Raw genomic sequence first — 18,938 nt, 5'->3', positions numbered from 1 at the left:
GCAGACTTCCGCGAGTCCGGGAGCACTCAAGGCAGCAACCCGCGTTTCCGCGTCCCGGACTAGGGAAACTGAGGCACAGCAGGCAAGCCGCGCGCAACTCCGGCCTCGGCGCCTGCCCCCTGGAAGGAGCCCAGGCTTCCAGAGTTCCTCGCGCGAGCGCAGGGACTTGCAAGCCGCGGTACTCCCGTCCGCCCCGCCCCGCCCCGGCTCGGGACAAAGCCCGGAGCCCGCGCCGGGAGACGGAGGGCGGTTCCCGCGCGAGCCACGCTCCCCCGTGGGCGCGAGACTCCGCCCAGCTGCCGAGAGCCCGCGCTCCAACGGCGAAGCGGCCGCGCCGGCCCGCCCCGATTCCCCATGACGTCACCGGCGGCGGCAAGCCCCGCCTCCGGCCCCGGGCGGCAGGCCGCATGACGTCACCGAGGCCCCACCCCTCCGGAGCGAGTTCGGTCCTGGCGTTCATTTCATTCCTGTCCTCATTCCGAACATTCTTAGCATCGCTCGCGCTGCGCCGCGCCGCCCGAGCCGAGCCGAGCCTCTGCTGCCGCCGCCGCGGCCCCGCCGCCCGCCGCGGGCGCCCACCAAGCACTTTGCAGACTCGCTTCCACCCTGCGGGCCATTCCGCGCGGCGGGGCCCGGGCCCGGGGCGGCCGCGTCCAGGGACAGGCCATGCAGTGACGCCCCCCCACCCCTCCACCTTTGCCCGGAGCGCGGGCAGCAGCCCAGCGCGCCCAGCCGGCCCCGGGGCAGGAGCGGTGCTAGGCAGGGGTGGGGTGGCCGGGCCCGGGGACCGGGAGCCGGGGAGGGAGCCGGGCACCGAGCAGAGGGCGGGGGAAGCGGCGCCGAAGTTTGCCTCGGACTCGCCGGGCGCTGCGGCGGCTCCCTGGGCCGAGGTAAGTTGGCGCGCGGGGCGGATGCTGGGGTTCGGGGGGCGCACGGGGCGGCGGGGGACCGGCGGCGCGTCCCTCGCGGGCCGCTCTTTTCTTTGCGGGCTCTGCTTTGTGTGCGACGGCGGGCGGGCACGCGGAGGGCCGCGGCCGGGCCCCCACACCCGCCTGCCCGCGCCCCCTCCGAGGTGAGCGGCCGGGCGCCGCCGCGCGACTTGCCAGGACGCCAAGTTGGGCCGCGCGCTGGGAGCCCGCGCGGCAACAGGCGGCCCCCGGCGGCGGCCCTGGAGGCGCCCGGCCGGCCGCGCCGCGCCCCCCGCGCGCCCCCTCTCCTGCCGCCTGCACGCGCACACACGAACACACCCTCGGGCGCCTTGCACGGGGTGCGCTGGGGAGCCAGAAGTTCGGAGCGAGCGCGGGCGGGCAGAGCCGCCGCCGCCGGCGCCGCCTCGGAGCCAGGAGCCGGCCCGGACCCCCCTGCTTTCGCCGCCTTTCCCCGGCGCCGGGGACCCCCGAGGCCGGCCCGGGTCTGCGCCGACTTGTGCTGCTGGCGGGGGGTTCGCTCCTTCTCAAAGATGAAAAAGGGCACGTTCGTCTTTGCCGCTTCTCCAGGACTGGTGCTGCCGCCGCCGCCGCCGCTTCATTGCACATTCAAGTGGAAAATTTTCAGGAGTCAGCAGAAACATTGTGTCCAAAAAAGACTGAGTCGCAGTTACCACCAAACCCAGGAGGAGACTCTCCCTGGAAAACTTCCCTTCCCTTTCGGTAGGAAATACTGGGGGATTTGTTTGTTTATTGGAAAAGAAATGATCCCCAGGAGGGGAGAAAATCTGGGTATACTTCTAGTCTTTGTTCGTAACATCAACACTTGTTTTCAAAAGTCTAGAGTCCCGCTTTAAATAAAGTTCAACTTCTGTGACTTTCCTTTTTTAAAAAAATAAAGTTTGTATTTTTTTAAAAAAGCAATATTTTTAATGAGTTGAAAACAATGAGGGCTCACACCTCCCCTCTCTTCTCATGAAAATAAATGAAATCCAGATCAGAATTTTCTTTGCTTTTAAATTGCCTTTTTTAAAAGATTTATTTAAAGTTGGATAGTGTCACTATATAAAAATATTTATAAAACAATGAAATACCAGCCACCAGCGTTTCTCAGGAGGCTTGTTAACTTCTCAGAAGCAAGTGGCTTCCTGTGATTTGCAGAAATGAAAATTGACCTCAGTGAGCCCTGGAAACTAAGAGACAGATGATGTTCCAGGAGCAGGGAATGTAAAAAGGCCATGTTTAAAAACAGTGCCTTGGAAGGAGCCCAGGTCTTGGGACAGAAAGGTCTGTTAAGCCTGCCACATTTCAAAATAGTAAAAAGAAATATTAAAAACACTACACGTATTGCAAAGGAGCAGAACATTATCAGTTCACAACAACCACAGGTTTCTTTCTCCCCGCTTTCCACCTTGATTGTTTTTGGAAGTTCGGGTGATCTGATGGCTTGGGGTGCGCTGGGTGCCTGCAGTGGTTACCTGAGTAGACACATCCCTCCCTTCGGGGAGATGTGATCCACTGTATAGTCACAGCCGCGAGTGGTCTCCTTTTTCTGCAGGCTGCAGTGAATCTTGCTGGTCTCCTAGGGATAGGGGCTTCTCTGAGGCACAGACTGGGGAACAGTCTTCAGGCTATGCCCGGTGCTTCACCCTTTCACTGTTGGGTTTGTGCCCCCCTTCTGTAAACAGCAGGGTCTTTGGGCCCAAGCATATCTGAATGCTTATAAGGACTAGACTTAAATCCAACTTCTTTACGAATCTTTTCCTTTTTAGAAGGAAATAGTAGAACTAATTACAGAGTGACTCAGGAAAGACAAATGGATTCGTTGAACCTTTGTCAGTGGTGAGGTTTTGAATTGTTGTATTTTTGGGGAAAGGCTTATTTTTCTAATCTCACTGTTTCCATAAATGGGCACAGATATTTTTGTTTAGTGTTTCTTTGTATGTGCAACTCTGTGTTGAACTCTCAGGTTTCAGGTTTTAAACAGTTAACAATTGTTTTATTTATTGTTGGTATAAAAAAATGAACTGATAAGCTATATCCATTACGGGTTCTTGCTGATGGTATCAAAGTGCCAAGGTAGACTATTTTATTTTTACTTTAATGGTAAATATTATTTGAGCTGCAGTTTTAGGGGACTATTAGAACTTTTTTTTAAAAACAAGCTTGAAACAAAACCAGTATGACACTTTACCTTGACAATAGGGGTAAAGAAAATTATAGGAAAGAATCTTTGTGTAAATTCCTCCTCTGTGTGATCCTTTATAAAGTAATGAACCCGGGGAACATGCATGAGAGAGATTATTGGAAGGTTGGAGGGTTTTTTTTCTTTTCTTTTCCCAAAACAAAAACCAGGACTCACCATGACATACACTTAATGAAATTTAATTTAAAGGGGGAGGACATCCCAATTTAGTTTGAGCCAGACTGATAGGAATTTCTCACTGAGAGGCTTTTTCTTGCCTTGTGGTACAATGTGTGCCCGGGCCCCAGCAGCAAACTAATTACACATAAGGGCGGGTTTGGGAGGGCAGCCTTGGGGGAGTCGGCTTCCTCCTCCCTTTCCCATTTCCTCTCTCCCCCCACTTACTTGATACAGCAGGAATTATATATTGGTGTACTCACTTGGGAGATTGGAGTCCCCTTTTATTTAGAAAAAGAACAAATAAGTCATAAGGAAAAAAATGTTCGAGTTTTTTTTCCCTGCTTGAGCTTCAGCAATTTATAAACAATTTTGTGTTTTGTTGGTTCTTAGAATACAGAGCAGCAATTATGAGGGCATTTCTTAATGGGAACATTTGGGAAGAATATACTTTTATCATCGGTGTTTAGATCATATTTGTTGTTACATATTCAGCAGAAAAGTATGTAATAGGAACAGTTTAAAGCACGTAGATCCCAAATGTTAAATAGACTTTTGAAGAAATGAACTGTAACATTAACACTATTTTAAGGTTGGTTAAGGTTGGTTGCTTCAGAAATGGATTGATCTCTCATACATGGTGGTCATACAAGAGCCTGGGCATTTGTAGAAGTACTTTTCTCTCTAATCCCATGTGTTATGTGTTAATTATGAGCATAATTATGCTGCCTGCAAATGAAAATTGTGGTGTCTTATCACTCAAGATTGGTGCAAATAACTGTATGTATGATCTGGTGGACTTAAAAATCATCATATTCACATACAGTAGTTGGATAACACTTTTAAGCTCCATTTTAGGCACTTTTTCTTGTACCCAGTAAAGAGATTGTGAAAGGGAAAATAAATAAATAAATATGAAAGCTGTGTTTAGAGGCTGAATCTGTTTAGTGGTAAAACTTTAGGGTCTGTTTTCTCCAAAGACTGAAGAATGTGGCCAAAACAAGTATCCAGATTTCTCTGTAGAACTGCAAGAAAATCCAAGCCAACCTTGCTGTTTTTAAATGTGAGCATTACAGCTTCCCCTTTGGAGTTCAGTGACTGGAACTGCAAACTGCTAATGTCCAACTTTTGAACTCAGCCAGAAAAATATATTGTAAGCTTATTGCCCTTTGACAAACCTAGGCTGTGCTGCTGCTGGGCTGCTTGGGGACCGATTGATGGCTGGCATAATCTTTTATAGCTACATGGTGCTTTTTATTTTATAATAAGTCATAGATTACCTTGTAGTATTAATGTTTAAGTTGCATCTAGAGTTGTGTTTAAACCATATCAGTGATATATTTTATTCTTTCATATTCATAAAAGTGATGAAATGAGGTAATTCAAGTCTATCCTAAGCACTTCATATTTCAGGGTTGAGCTTTTTGACAGACACCTTATTTAGACATTGTTGTATTGCAATTAATGTGTACCTCTGAAATCGGAAGTTCTGGGGCTTCCCTCTTCTTGGGATAGTTTGTGGAATGCTAGTGTATTTGGATCTAAATAGTTGGAGTGTTTTTCTGTGGGTTTTTATTTTTCGTTTCAAAACTGTGAACTCTTGAGTGTCCTCAGTCTGTAAGATTCTCATTATGAGCTTCGTGGTTCATATTTGAATTTGGAGTTGAAATTTGACTGTTTTTTCAAATACATTCCAGTTTTGTAGTGGTACAGAATAGGGTAGCTTTGAAATATGTATTTTATTTTAGTCAAAGTAAAAATGGGTTGTCCTGGTGGGTGCATTTTCAGGATGATGTTTCTTACAAGGGTAGGTTACTCTTAGCTTTTAAATTCTCCTTTGGTCCACTGACTTTTTGCATAGTTGAGAGGATTCTCAAAAAAATAGTTTCTAATAGTCCAGGAGTCTTGGCTAACTGTGAAACTCACTCGTTTCCTCTTCTTAATTGGACAATGGTGGTGGTGGTGGTGGTGGTGCTGGTGGTGGTGGTGGTGGTGGTGGTGAGTAGGGGGAAGGTCCTCATAAAAAGCTATCTTTTTTCTGTGTTTGTGGCCAAGGGAAGGGTGTGTTGTACGCGCTATGCCCACCCCACTCGTCTTTAAAACTGGTCTTTACTACCCGAATGCAATGCTCTTTATCCTTTTTCATGATTCACATTTGTTTTGAAGGCTGTGTCCTAGGATTTCATTAGTAGTTTTAATTTGCAGGCATGGGACCCTGGAAAAGGGGTTTAAAAGAGAAAGCTGGCTTATTGATGAGTAAGTTAAGCATCCGTCATCTCTAGTGGGAAATTCTGGTTGCTTTTAGGCATCTCTCAGGTTTAAATGTATGTGTAAAGTGACTGAAACACCCTTGACTGGGAATATACAACACTGTTGTTCTTACTGATACGTAAACTGAAAAACTGCCGCTAATGGTGGGAAATGTTAATTATGTGAGAACATATTGAACTTATATTCTCTGGCATGAACTTTTTTAAAAAAATGCATCAACTGTACTGCTTTTTTTTTTTTTAATAGGCACAGCTTTCTAATTATCATAATTCAGTTCAGCTCTGCTCTTGGATGGTGTTCAAGTGCAATCTCAATTTAACTTGAAAGGGGATTTTTTTTTTTTAAACTTGGAATGTTGAAGAAAATTTGAAAAGTTCATCCAAGAATGTTGTCTGCTTAGGTGTGAGTAAATCTAGGGGAATGAAATGAGTGCCTTTCTGTAATAGTTCAATAGATCTGAGTATTAAGAAAGAGATTTTTTTTGCTTTGCTTTCTATCCAAGCATTTTTGTATAAACTGATGCTACACACTGCTGAGTTCTCTTTGAAAACCAGTGTTTTTCTAATAGATAGTAAACTAAATAAATGAATATTTTATTACCATCTGCAAAAATGGGAAAGTCTTTTAAGAGAGTAGAAATACAAAATTGTTATGAATTTATTTGACAGAAATCACTGTTAATCTTTTATACCAGCCAAGCCTTTAGAAGGTAATTGCGTTATCTGCTCCTTCTTTACTCTGTGACTTGATGGCGTTTTGTGAAGGGAGTCATCTTTGACAGCGTTCATCCCAGTGTCTGTATCCTTTAATTTTTCTCTGACTTTAATAGCTTTTCAAATAAAAAAAACTAAATGAAGCCCAAGCGCCAAATCCTCCGGGAATCAATTTTAATTGTAAGAAAGAAGAACTTAGATGGGCCTTCCGACTTTCGTCCAGCCTGACTCCTTCTGCTGAAATGCAGAGAGCCCGTGGAAACCAAATGACTTCATTTGCTCTGGCACTTAAGAACCGAATTCACTTCCGTGGTGGTGAAATAAAAGGAGCCAAGTGTTTTAAATAGCCACTCCCCGAGGCCCGCCCGCCCGAGCCTGTTGAGAAAAGCGCATTGTCTGCTTGCAGCTCTAGCTGGGAGCCTGCCTGGCTCGCCCTTCCCCACCGGGCAGCTCCATTTCTGAAGTTGACATCTGGTTTTCTCTCTGTTCACCTGATCTGTCCCCGTACACGCGCTCACATGCAGTGTGCACGCATGCATTCTGCAGGTAACAGGGATTTGTGACATTAAGTATGTGTGTCTTTCAAATCCCTACTGGGATAGGGGGAGGAACAAAGCTAATGGCACAAAATAAAATGTAAACACAGTAGCTGCCCCACATGCCGCCGCTGCTGGGTTTCTGTCCGATGGTGCTTTCTGGGTAGGCGTGCCTATTGTTATGGCAGCAACAGGCGGCAGAACTTGGGGCACCATATGGCGGATGTGGGCCTCAGATAAGCTGTCTGGTAATTTAGCTTATCAATAGCATTTTGATATGCTTCATTTTCAGATCACCCATTACTGTGGCTGGGGGTGTCTTGGGGGCTAACTGATTCTGAAACCATTGTGAGCGGATGCTTCCTTTGGTGGAATCTCTTTCAATCCTTTCTCCCTGGCTGCCTTTTCATCTCAAAGCCTTTGAGAGACAGTGCTGGTTAGAGTTAGAGCTCCATTAGCTGAAGGAACCATCAGCCCCATCTTGAAATGCTGGGCACTTAGAAGACCTTGTCATGTATTGTCATTGAGAGAAAAACAGAAAACAGATACTTAATAGCATTTCATATTGTCCCAGCCAAGAAATTCTCTTAATTCAAAGTTGCTTTTGCTTTAAATATTGGAGTAAGTTTGATACTGTTTTCTAATTTTGATGAAAGGTTTCTACTTTTGTTATGCATTCAGAATACTCCCTAATTTCCTTTCACCTTTAGATTTTACCTTAGCTGTAAAATGCAAACATTATTACCATTTATATAACTTGAAATCAGGGAATGTGCTGTTTGTAATTTGGAGGCAAGAAGCGGCTTCCTTCATGCCTAGAAATTGTGAAAGTGGAAAAAATGCTTCCAGAACACCACTCAAGTGTCCAGTGAAGCTGAAGCAAAACTAAAATCTCCTCTACTCATGAATTGGTAGGGGAACTGGTGCCTCAGCTGGAGCCAGCTCAGGGAATCTGCACTTAGTAAGTGGCTCAGTGGAAGTGTGATGGTGTGCATGACCATGTGCTCATCACCTGTGTGACCCTCATTCACCAAATACTTGTGTCCCTGATATGTGGCAGGCATGGGGGCAGCTAGGGCGAGGCTGCCTGCATGTTCTCATTCACCTTTCCAGGCCCTGCACCTTTTCTCACATTTTGCCTTTTGGGTTTGCAATTCAGGGCACATGGATCCATTTACATGGCTAATTCAGGATGGTTTTGACTGAAACCCAGGTCAGCCTCTTTCTGTTCCTGCTCCAGGAAGCTTCTGCCACATCAGTGGTTCCCACCTTAGCGTGTGCACTGCAGCCTCCATGGAGCTTTTACAGCCTGGGCACCACCTGTGAAGGCTTAGGAGGGTTGTGGTAGGTGCAGTGTGTCTGTATTTCTGAAAGGCCCCATCATAGTATCCGCTCCAGGCTGGGAACCATTGATCTAGATATTCTAATTTTTATCTGCAGATAGAATCAGGTTAAATTTGACCACTTCCAATTCTGAATGTGATTTTCTTCCCTCTATATTTGTGAGGCGGTGTACCTAGGAACATAGGCTGAATCTTTATGGAATTGACTAAGATGTTCATCATTGGTTTTAAAGATAAGCCTGCACAAAACTGAGGTCTTACCTCTCTATTCAGGGGAAGCAATAAAATGAACCAGAACCACCTTCTCTGCTCGGCATTCATCTGTTACTTCTTGGGAGTGTAGCACTTGTTTCCAGATGTGATTGTAGAGGTGTGTGTCATGCTTACTGGTGAGGGGCTTGAGAATGGAGTTCTGTCTGGCTGCTTGTAGAGGTTTTGCTTTCTCAGTAGCAGGGATGCTCCTAGAGGTCCTTGGGTGGTATGCCTGGTTTTGGAAAATGAGGGGATAGGAAGGGTGATCCTGATGGCTTTCTTTCTGGAGATGAACTGTGGATAAACCACCATGCTTTTCATTCTTTCCTTCCGTGTCTCTTCCCTTCACCTTGGGCACTTTGAAATCCAGATGCTCCTGGTTTTCATGCAGCTATACTTGCCACTGAGCATTTAAACGTTTATGGGTGCTACTGTGTGCCAGGGGTTTAGTGATTAGGAAAAGGTGGCTAATGAACAGCGATCAGTAAAACTCACCTGCCTGGCAGAGTTTACAGTTTAGCAAGGAAAGCAGGCATGTAAAGAGGTCATGGTAATCCAGTAGGAAAGTTGTGTGTATGGTATTTTGTGAGTTCCAAGGTGCACATTTTTAACATGCTTGAACGTTTTTGAAATTGGGATGTGTTTGACAATCATGATTGGCCAGGTGGTGGTAATGACCCTTGATGTTGGATACGCTCACCAAAGCCTGTGGAGTGAATGTAGTGGACAGGAAGAAAATCCCAGAGTCAGTGGTGAGCATTCCTAAGAATACCCTTGTTACGGAGGGTGATATTGTATGGACACTGATCACTCTGAGAAGTTACTTTAGCTTATGTTAACCTGATTTATTTAGCTTATATTTTCCTTTTTATGTATGCACAAGATTGATAGTAAAAAGTTTCAACATGTATAAAATAGTATTTCTAAGTGATAAGCATTGTGACATAATTTGTTTCACAGTAGTACCTCTGAAATAAAATCCTGCTACATCTTACTGGCAGTGGTGTCTTAGGGTTAGTGAAATGTTGAAACAACACGTTTGCATCTCTAGTCCTAAGGATCTGGGAGGTTATACATTATGGATGGTTGTTGCCTTGAGAGTTGCTTTGAGGGAGTGGGGTTTTTTACATGTTTATATTTTTTAGGAGCTTGAATTTCCTTGTGTAACATCAGAATAAAGGGGAAACACACTCACTGGGGTAAGCCCTCATGGTATATCCAAAGAGCTGTGTTTCTTGTGGTAGGAACTGAGGAGGGCTTTTGGAGGAAGTGATGTTGGAGTTGGGCTTTGAAGGAACGGGGGGAATTTTTTTCCAGATGCCATTTTGTAGGGTGAGTTGGGAGTAGGTTGTTAGAAAATAAACAAACCTTGTGAAATATTCTCCTGAGTAATGAACTTAACCCTCGCATATCGATAGGTTTGTTGCCAATAATGGGCTACTACAGATTTGAAACTTGGCTATGAGGAATTAATTGAAAGGAGTAGGGGGGGGGAACTGATTGACATGAACAGTGGGCCGTTTCCTGATTTTGGTTTGGAAAAAGACAGGATAATGTGGGTTCAAAATTACAGATTTGGAATTGGACATACCTTGGCTCAGCTACTTGCTAGTATGGCCTTGGACAATTTACTTGTTCTCTGCAAGCCTTGGTGTTCCTGTCTATAAATTTCGATTGTGCCCACTATATACCAGACACATGGTTTGGTAAATGCTCAGTAAATAGCAACTTAAAATGTTATGTTGCATAACAGATCTTGAAGGATTTTCTGCCAAGTCACCCTGGACAGTGAACCTTGAGGAACACCCAAGGCTGAGGCATTTACTTAGAAGAGCTGGATTCCTGGTCTCAGGCAAACAGATAGAAATCTAGGAGAGGCTGAGGCAAGCCCGTAAAGCCCTTGACCATTAATCACTTTGAACCACACTTCCCTTATTCATAAAGTGGAGGAAATCCATCAGTAAATACATAATATTTGAGGTCATTCCTTACCCAGTATGAATTAAATGGAAATACTTCAAAAACTGGATGGCATGGTGCAACTTCATCTGTCTAAAAGAAAACCTCTTTAGCTTCTTGCTTGAAAGTCACACTCCTAACATTGCAAGGGTTGGGTTGTAAAAGTTCTTTTATAAGTGGTTGAATGGAACTCATCTTTTCATAGGGAAACAAGCTTAGGGTCTCGGGCCTTCTTGTAAAACCATTGCATAATCCCCCCTGGGGTGCAGAGGGCATCCAGCTTCAGGTGCGGAGAAGAAAGGTACTTTTGCTGCCCTCATTACACCTGTTAATACCTGCTCAGGGCTAAGCTTCTCTGTGCCCGCACTTTCCCCATCTGGAAAATGGGAATGATGTTATCTACTTGGAAGAGTTGGAGTAAAGTTTAGATTAGGTAACTGCTGGCTCAGTAGGCTAGAGCTGCAGGTGTGGCTGCTGTTAAAACCCAGGCCATTCGTTTCTCCCAGTACTCCAGGCTCCAGAGATAAATCTTTGCCGCTCTCCTAAGACTCGCTTCCTCTGGGCCTTAAATGTGACTCAAATTATTCACACTCATGTGAATGAATGGTTGCCCATCTCTTTAGCCAATGATGTTTGTGAATTCCAGTGCCTAACTCCAGGTACTTCCTGGGTAGATGAGCTGAGTTCCTTCTGGAAGCTGTTGATAGAACCTTGTGTTTTCAGTCAGCTGCCTTAAGCTGGTCTTGCTCTGCTCACATTCCCAGCTACACTTCTGGGTGTGTCAGTGTCCCTGTGTTTTTAGATCTGGGCCACTCCCGGTGACTGGTCTGAGCAGTTAAGATTGCTTTGTGTGAGCCTGGGCCAGGGACCACCTGCATTTTATTGACATCTTTTCCTATTGTCTCTTAAGCAATGTATAGACGTGTGTGTTAATTAATCTGGTTTCCCAGTCTTTAAAAAAATTTAACAATTTTTGAGGGAGGAGAGTAGTCTGGTTAAGGAGAGAGACTTAGATTCAAGCAGGCTGATAGTGGATAAGGGGAGAAAAATAGGTTTAAGAGCACTTATTCACAACCCTGGGAGTCTACTAAAAGTACTGAATTACATACTTTAAAAGGGTGAACTTTATAGTATGTGAATCATATCTCATAAAGAAATAAAACCCTGGATCTAGTCACCACACAGAACAGCATCTTGTCATGCCCACCATGGTGTCCCCAGCACTCTGGCTGTCCTGTTTTTAGGTGGTCAAGTGATTAAGAATTGATAATCAGACCTAATAAGAAGAGTTTACATTTCTACCAGTTTGTTTTAGAGGGCAGCCAGGAAAAAACATACAGTTCCTTTCAAAGATAAACAGTAGTAATATTTAAAATGAAAGATTTTTTACTTCAGGAAGATTCAGTTTCAATAATGTGGAATGATGTGCTCCTTAATGATAAATGTTTACCATGTTAACCCATCCTTATGGATTATACTTTTAAACAATCCAGGAACTAAGTCATAAAGGATAAAGTGGGAGATCATGAAGAGGAGACACCTGGAAGGCATGGGAGGCCACAAATCAGTCATTGAATCTGATTTACAGATTGACTTAAGAATGGGAAAAAACGGACCCAGAATCAGGTTAACGTGTACCTCAAGTTTCAGGCTTTGCTCTACCTAGCTTTTTTCTTAATTTTAACTTGGTCTTCCTTGTTCCTGTGTCCACCCACCAGATCTTGGCTGCCTTCCTTGTGGTTACTGTTGTGGCAGTTTTGCCCGTTTGTATTTTCTACAGGGCTGCCCTTTATGGTTCCCCATGGCTGTGTACCTGTTTGCCTGGTATAGTCCTGGTTTATGTTGCTTGTCTTGGCATAATCCTTAAAGAACCCTCTTTTACTATCAGAATGTCCCAGTTTGGATGATAAATTATATGCCTATTGTACTAATAGGAAACTGTCAGGGAAACTGGCAGACTAGACTTCTCTAAAATGGAGAGAAAATCCCGGGCAGGAGGGCTTTGTGGTGTCTTGGTATTGAGCTCATAACAGTATTACTTTTGAAGGATTGTCCCAGGCCATTTCTGAGGCCAGAGCTACAATAGAGGGGAATTTCAGGAAACAACTTTCCCTTCAAATCTGTGCTATTTCAACCAAATTGTTTCAAACCTTGTTCTTTTCTGTGGATGCATTTGTAAGTATTTTTAAAAAAATAATTCTCATTCATAGGAATGATTCAGCATTGGTTCATTTCCTTTTAGACCAACAAAGTTTAATTTAGAAAGAAGTTTTTTTTCAGTGGTATTCTGAAAGGTTGGTTTGTACTGTATGAAAATGGAGGATTTCAGATTATAATTTAGAACCTGTGGTCTTGGCACTCTTGACATTCTTAGGTTTCAAACTCACTTACCTGTGTTCTTTGGGAGACTGTGTGATGATGTTCTATGATGCACCTAAATAGATAAGCCAGAGCACATTGAGTGGAATTTTAGAAATTTTAAAATAAATTTTTGTACTTTTAGAACTTTGCCTAAAACCAAAAGTAATTGGAAGGACACTGCTCAGTTCCTGGTGGTTCTTTTGACACCACTGTTTAGTTATTTTGTGGTGTGCCTTAGGCAGTGACTTCGGGCAGGAGTGGAGGTGTTCAGTCCAGTGTTCAGCTCTGGCCAAAACAATGGCGTCTAGACTTTGCTGTTGAGAACTCTGCTAGAGAATTGTTACCTTGTTGGGGTGGTTCACTTGAGAGAAGGCATTTGAGGGTCCTGCAAGTGCTGGATCTTGGTCTCTCCACTTCTAGCTGGTGTGGAAGGAAGTCTTGGTTGGGAGTGCTCTGCTATGACTCTTCCTGTGACCTTAGGTAAGTCACTTGAAAATCTTTGGTTTATTTTTCTGGGAAGATGATGCTGTACTGCCTCTTGCCCCTCTAGCTGTTTTTGTGCTGGGCTTTTGATTAAAGAGAGAAAATGTGTGAGCCCTTAGGCAGAAAAGTCCTGGAGAACTGTTATCTTATCATACCATCCATAACCCTCAAAGACAGGTTTTGTGGAGGAGGAGCAGTACTGCTGAGTTCACTTTTAGTTGTGCTAATTCCTGGGCTTCTCGGATGGGAAGGGAAGGCTGACAGGCCAGGTTCTGTCTTAAGCCCATATGAGTTCCAGTTGTAGTTGAAGAAGCTGAAGCTCAGGGCAGTTGAGCTCCCCAGCATCACACAGCTACACTCTGAAACCAGTTCTTTATCTGTGTGACTCCACAGCTGTCAGGCTAACAAAGGACTGCACATCAAGTCACCTGTCAGGTTTTCTTGTGACATTTGAAGGGAGTTAAGATAGATTGTGACATTGAAACAAAGGTAGTCTTCTCATTTAGTGTATTTGCCCAAAAAAACGAGGACACAATACTTTTGTTTTCTTGGTGGCCCATTTTACTCCCTCTTCAATACAAACTTATGGCTAAGGTCTTGGAAAGTTGGGTGTGTCTCAGTTGAGCCTCTCAGAGGTTACTTATCCTACCTCGTTCACCTCTCTCCTGTGGTTTCAGTCCTCCAGGACTTTGGGGACCAGTACCCCTCACCCCCACCCCGTGACTGGTTATACTCACCATTGAGAGAGAGGGGGCAGGACTCCTTGGGGCCAGGCTAATCCAAACTGCTCTCTAGGCGGGTGTAGTGGGTAGGGGGGGACTGCTGTAGTTTGGAAGCTTGGAACTGGACCTGCCAGTATATCTGGTTTTGCTTTGGAATGTGCTGTGTTGGCAGGCAGGCAGAATAAGTTAGCCCCCTCCAGCACCCTGAAGGCCTGGGTATGGAAATGGCCTTATGCTGGGGATACAGTTTAGGTAGATGACCTTGACTTCACTTTTTGATAACGGGAGTGCTTGGGAGCCTGCTGAGATGGGGTGAATTTCTCTCCTCCCACCCAGGTGACCAGCTTAGCCTGTGATAGGTGATGGGCAGTGATGGTGCAGCTGGCAGAAGAGAGTTAACTGTGCTTGCCCAGAGCCCTTCATAATCAGGCCTCTGAAAAAGACACTGGGACTTTGAAATGGGGTTGTTTACAGGGTTGATATCCATCTTTGACACCTTGGTGGGTTTTTGGTGGGAGGCAGTGGGGCTGGTTGATACAATCTCTTCCTCCTGTCTACCTATTTCTGGTGTCTCTCGGCCAAAAGGTGCGTGATCACTGATTGCCAATTTTTAGGTATCTGTGCTCATGTCTTTCCCCTCTTCCCAACTTGCTTGTACCTTCTTAGTCTTCATGCATTTCTTAAATTCTTCCTAGGTACTTCTGTTGGCTGTTTTGGTGTTGCCCTAACTCTGTGCAGTTCTCACTAGTGCTTGGTGTATTTAGCAAAGTAGGCTGAAAGCATGGCTTGGAGGTCAGATCTTGGTTGCAGCTCCAGTTCTGCCTATTGGCTGTGTGATTTTGAGTAAGTGATTAACTCTCTCTGGGCTTCTTGTTTCCTCCTCTGCAAAGTGGAGAAAATAATAGTGAGTTTAAATGAAATATAGCAAATGACCCACTGCCAGCCTCTCTATTGGTTCCCCCAGCCCACTGAGAATTCTCCTGCTTCTTCCGCTCTCCAGTTCTCTGTTCAGAGTCCTGAGGTTTTCCTCCCAGCTAACATGGGCTGGTCTGACTGGGGGTCATTTATTTGCCTTTTCATCTTCCTCCTTCGGGTTTAGTTTTAAGCTTTGCCCCAGCTTCCCCTCTTGCTGGATTTCCTGCTTTGTCATTTTTCTGTTTTTTTGTTTTGTTTTTAAATTTTTGGTTTGTCAGGCTGTTTCCCTTTAGTTTTCATATTTTCTGTTGTCTCTCCCTCCTCCCTGGAAAACACCCATCCACCCTTCCCCCGTCCACTTTTCACCCTCTCTCCTCTGCTCTTATCACTTTAAGATCTCAGAGACTCTACCCTGCAGTTCACTGCATTTCACCAAAAATGGTCATCAGAAAAGCACCACTTCTGTTCTCTTTAACACTGGATTGAATCTGTTGGCTTATAGAGTTCCCAGCACTCTTGAGAGTTGTTACTATTTTGGAATAATGTAACTCATTCTCATTACGCTTATGAACTTGTGGAATGACACAGGTTTCCTTCACTTATCTGTTGGACCTTGGGCAACCTCTTTATCCTTCTGCACCACAGTTTCCTAACCCCTGAAATGGACATAGTAGTGTCTTCCTTATGGGTTACAGTGCAGGTTCAGTGAGGGTGAGCACAGTGCTGACTCGCAGAGAAGTGTCTCATAAATATTAGCTGCCGCTGCTGTTTATGATTGTGACCACCATCATCCAGCATCTGTGAAGTAGAGTGCCAAGTACCTCTTCCGTAGCATCTGTCTCTCTTTTTGAAGGAGGGGGTCAGGAGCAGAATCTTATTTTTATTTTAGATTTTCAGTGTCTTTGCTTTGGGAAAGTTTAGTACAGTAGAGGGCAATGAACCCCTGTGCACCCATTATCACCCAGCAGCAATCATCACCTCATGGCTATTCTTGTAAACTCCTGGCTCCTCTCCCACTAGATTATTTGGAAGCTATCTTAGTTGTCATACCATTTCATCTGTAAATTAGTACGTATTTTAAAAATATGACTCTATTTTTAAAAAAACAACCAACTATGATACCATGATCACACCAGCACTTTAATCATTCCTTAATGTCGGCCGGGCATGGTGGCTCATGCTTGTAATCCCAGCACTTTGGGAGGCCGAGGTGGGCAGATCACGAGGTCAGGAGATCGAGACCATCCTTGCTAACATGGTGAAACCCCGTCTCTACTAAAAAATACAAAAAATTAGCCGGGCGTGGTGGTGGGCGCCTGTAGTCCCAGCTACTCGGGAGGCTGAGGCAGGAGAATGGTGTGAACTCAGGAGGCGTAACTTGCAGTGAACTGAGATCGCGCCACTGCACTCCAGCCTGGGCAACAGAGTGAGACTTCATCTCAAAAAATAAAAATAAAAATAAAAAAAAATAATAAGTCCTTAATGTCAATTATCTAGTCACTGTTTGGATTTCTTTGATTGTCTCATAAATGTTTTTTCACAGTTCGCTTGTTCAGATGAGGGTCCAAAACCAGATCAACAGGTTATATTTGGTTGCTGTATTTCTTAAAACTCTTTAAATCTCATCCCCACCTTTCTTGTAATTGATTTGTTACAAAAGCCCCTGTGTTTCTCTTCTAGACTTCCTCGTTCTGGATTTTGTAGTTGTATCTCCATTGTGCTGTGTATTTTATTCTCTTATCCTGTGTATTTCCTATAAACGGAAATTTAGATGTCGACATTTGATCTAATTCAGGTTTTTTAAAAACATTTTTTATGCAAATATTTCATAGTTAGTATTCTACCAGGAGGCACACAACGTACAGTGTCACTTTTTCTGTAATGTTAGTGCCATTGATTGATGATCTCTGCCTCTATCTATTATTTCATGTAGTTTTTGCAAACGGATGGTACTCTGGTACTCTAGTTCTCTTTTTGGAGACAGGTCTCACTCTGTCACCCAGATTAGAGTACAGTGGTGCGATCTCGGCTTGCCGTAGCCTTGACTTCCTGAGCTCAGGTGATCCTCTCACCTCAGCCTACTAAATAGCTGGGACTGTCAGTGCGCCACCATGCCTGGCTAGTTTTTTAGTTTTTTGTAGAGATGAGGTTTCATAACCCAGTCTGGTCTGGAATTCCTGGGCTCAAGCGATCTGCTCACCTCGGCTTCCCAAATTGCTGAGATTACAGGCATGAGCCATCCCACCCAACCCATTCCTTCTTTTATGGAGAAGGTTTCTTTTATCAACTATATGGTTAACCTTGCATATAGTTTGTAAAGGAAAGATAGTTTTTTTGTTTGCATATCATTAGGCAATCACTGATTTTAAATTATCGAATGCATTTCAGTCGATTGCAGTTCCTCCTCTTACTGATGCTCACATTGTTTCGTCTTTGGCCAGAGGGAATTTCTTTAGTTGGCTCCTGTGGCCTTTTGATGTGACCCTAATAATAGTCTTTTATAGTTTCCTTGCTGTCCAATCTCTTGTATATTCTGGGAGATAGAATGAACCATTTCTGTAGAGTTTGGGTTTCTTTTCTTGAGAAATGGAATTTCCAGGCTATGATGTGTATGCTAGGTTCTCTGCTTTTTTCTCCTCCTACTCCTTCAGTTGAATAATCTGCTCACCTTTGGAAATGGATCCTGCCTCCCCTGTCAACTCTAATTGTGGTAAAAGCTTTCCTTGCACACTTGCTCATGCCTGGCCTCTTTGGCTCTCGTTCACCGCTTTCATGCTTGTGCTTGTCATCTTGTCCTTTCCTCCCTTAAGAAAAAGACCAAGCTGAAGAATTACCATGGATGGTATGTGGTTTGACTTGCCTCCTGAAGGCCAAAACTCATGTTAATGTAGGCTTCACAGAAGTCTTTAGTCATTGCCTTCATCATGTCTACCTGATAGTTTGTTGTATCCTTGTGTACATAACCAGGACATGAGAGATTCCTTATCTTATTACCTTTGTGAGCCATTCAGGCTGCAAGCTGTATTTCGATGATATTGTTGGGTGCGTTTGTACTCATCTGTTTCAATAAATTTTTGTTGAATTAAACTTTGTACTTCTTCTCCAAAGTGTTTAAAATAGAATGTATTTAATGTCCTAGTCATTTGAAGAATTTATCACTAGTCTATTATTTTCATAAGCTTAAATAAGTTGAAGATTTGTAGTTTTACATATATTTATGCCTTGGACCCCTAGTTGTAACATAGCTATTGTTTTACTGCTGCGGGCGTACAGTAGTAGGCCTGTAAGTCTAAGATGAGTGTTTTTTATTTAACAAGTCTGCTATTAAACTTATTTTTAGTATTGTAATTTCTGTCTTTGCTTCTTGGAAATTGTTTTATACCTGTGTTGGTGCATCATAGACTATGCACTTAGGCTAGCCCCCCGAGTCGCCCCAGCGAAGCAGGGCTCATTTTAAAGACAAGCTCTAATGCTTTCTTCAGAGGTTCCATTCAGACCTGCAGTTTTAGCTTCGGTAATACTTTTTTGTTTTGTTGGTGAAACAAAGCCGTATGCGTTCACAGTGCAGCCAACACAGTCTCACAACAGCACAAGTGAATAGTCCTGAAATTATCATCATTCTCCACACCACTGAGAAATTAACCAGCATCCCGGCCTGGGAAATTTTGGATACACATTTAATGCCCCTCACCCACCACCCTGGCTTTTTTTTCTCTTTAAAGCCCCAAGCTTAATTTAATGGTTCCTCTGTATTAAAGGAAAGTACAGTATTGTAGGGGTTTATTCCCCCCCTTCCTCCGTGGGCACTGAGAGTAGGGGGAAGAGCCCCGTAATTCACAAGGCAGGCCTCTGTGCCCCGCGGTAAACTCAGTTTCACAAAGGGAATTTTCATTATGGTCCTGTGGCTCCCTAACATAGTGGAGGCTTCAGGAGGCAAGTGGTAAAAGCTACCAAAGAAAAAGCTGGACTGGAGCCACTGACGTCATGTCAGTAAATCTGCTGGAGGAGCCCAGCCATGCAGCGCCTGCCAGCCGGCCCCTGCACTTTGGCCTTGCCTGGTCAACTGTTCTTACTGCTTCCTCCACCCCCACCCCA

General features: G+C 44.4%; 1 protein-coding gene across 1 annotated transcript in view; it reads left to right on the top strand.

The window, feature by feature from the left end:
* Nucleotides 1–475: 475 nt before the first annotated feature.
* TEAD1 (TEA domain transcription factor 1) overlaps nt 476–18,938 on the top strand; it is a 271,809-nt gene continuing 253,346 nt past the window's right edge. The window contains 2 exon segments of the mRNA NM_001435829.1: nt 476–890; nt 1,497–1,649. The gene's annotated coding sequence lies outside the window, so the exon portion shown is untranslated.

This window comes from Macaca mulatta, chromosome 14 (genome assembly GCF_049350105.2).
Source record: "Macaca mulatta isolate MMU2019108-1 chromosome 14, T2T-MMU8v2.0, whole genome shotgun sequence".
NCBI lineage: Eukaryota > Metazoa > Chordata > Mammalia > Primates > Cercopithecidae > Macaca > Macaca mulatta.
Note: the sequence above shows the minus strand (reverse complement) of the source record. Positions and strands in the feature narration are given on the sequence as shown.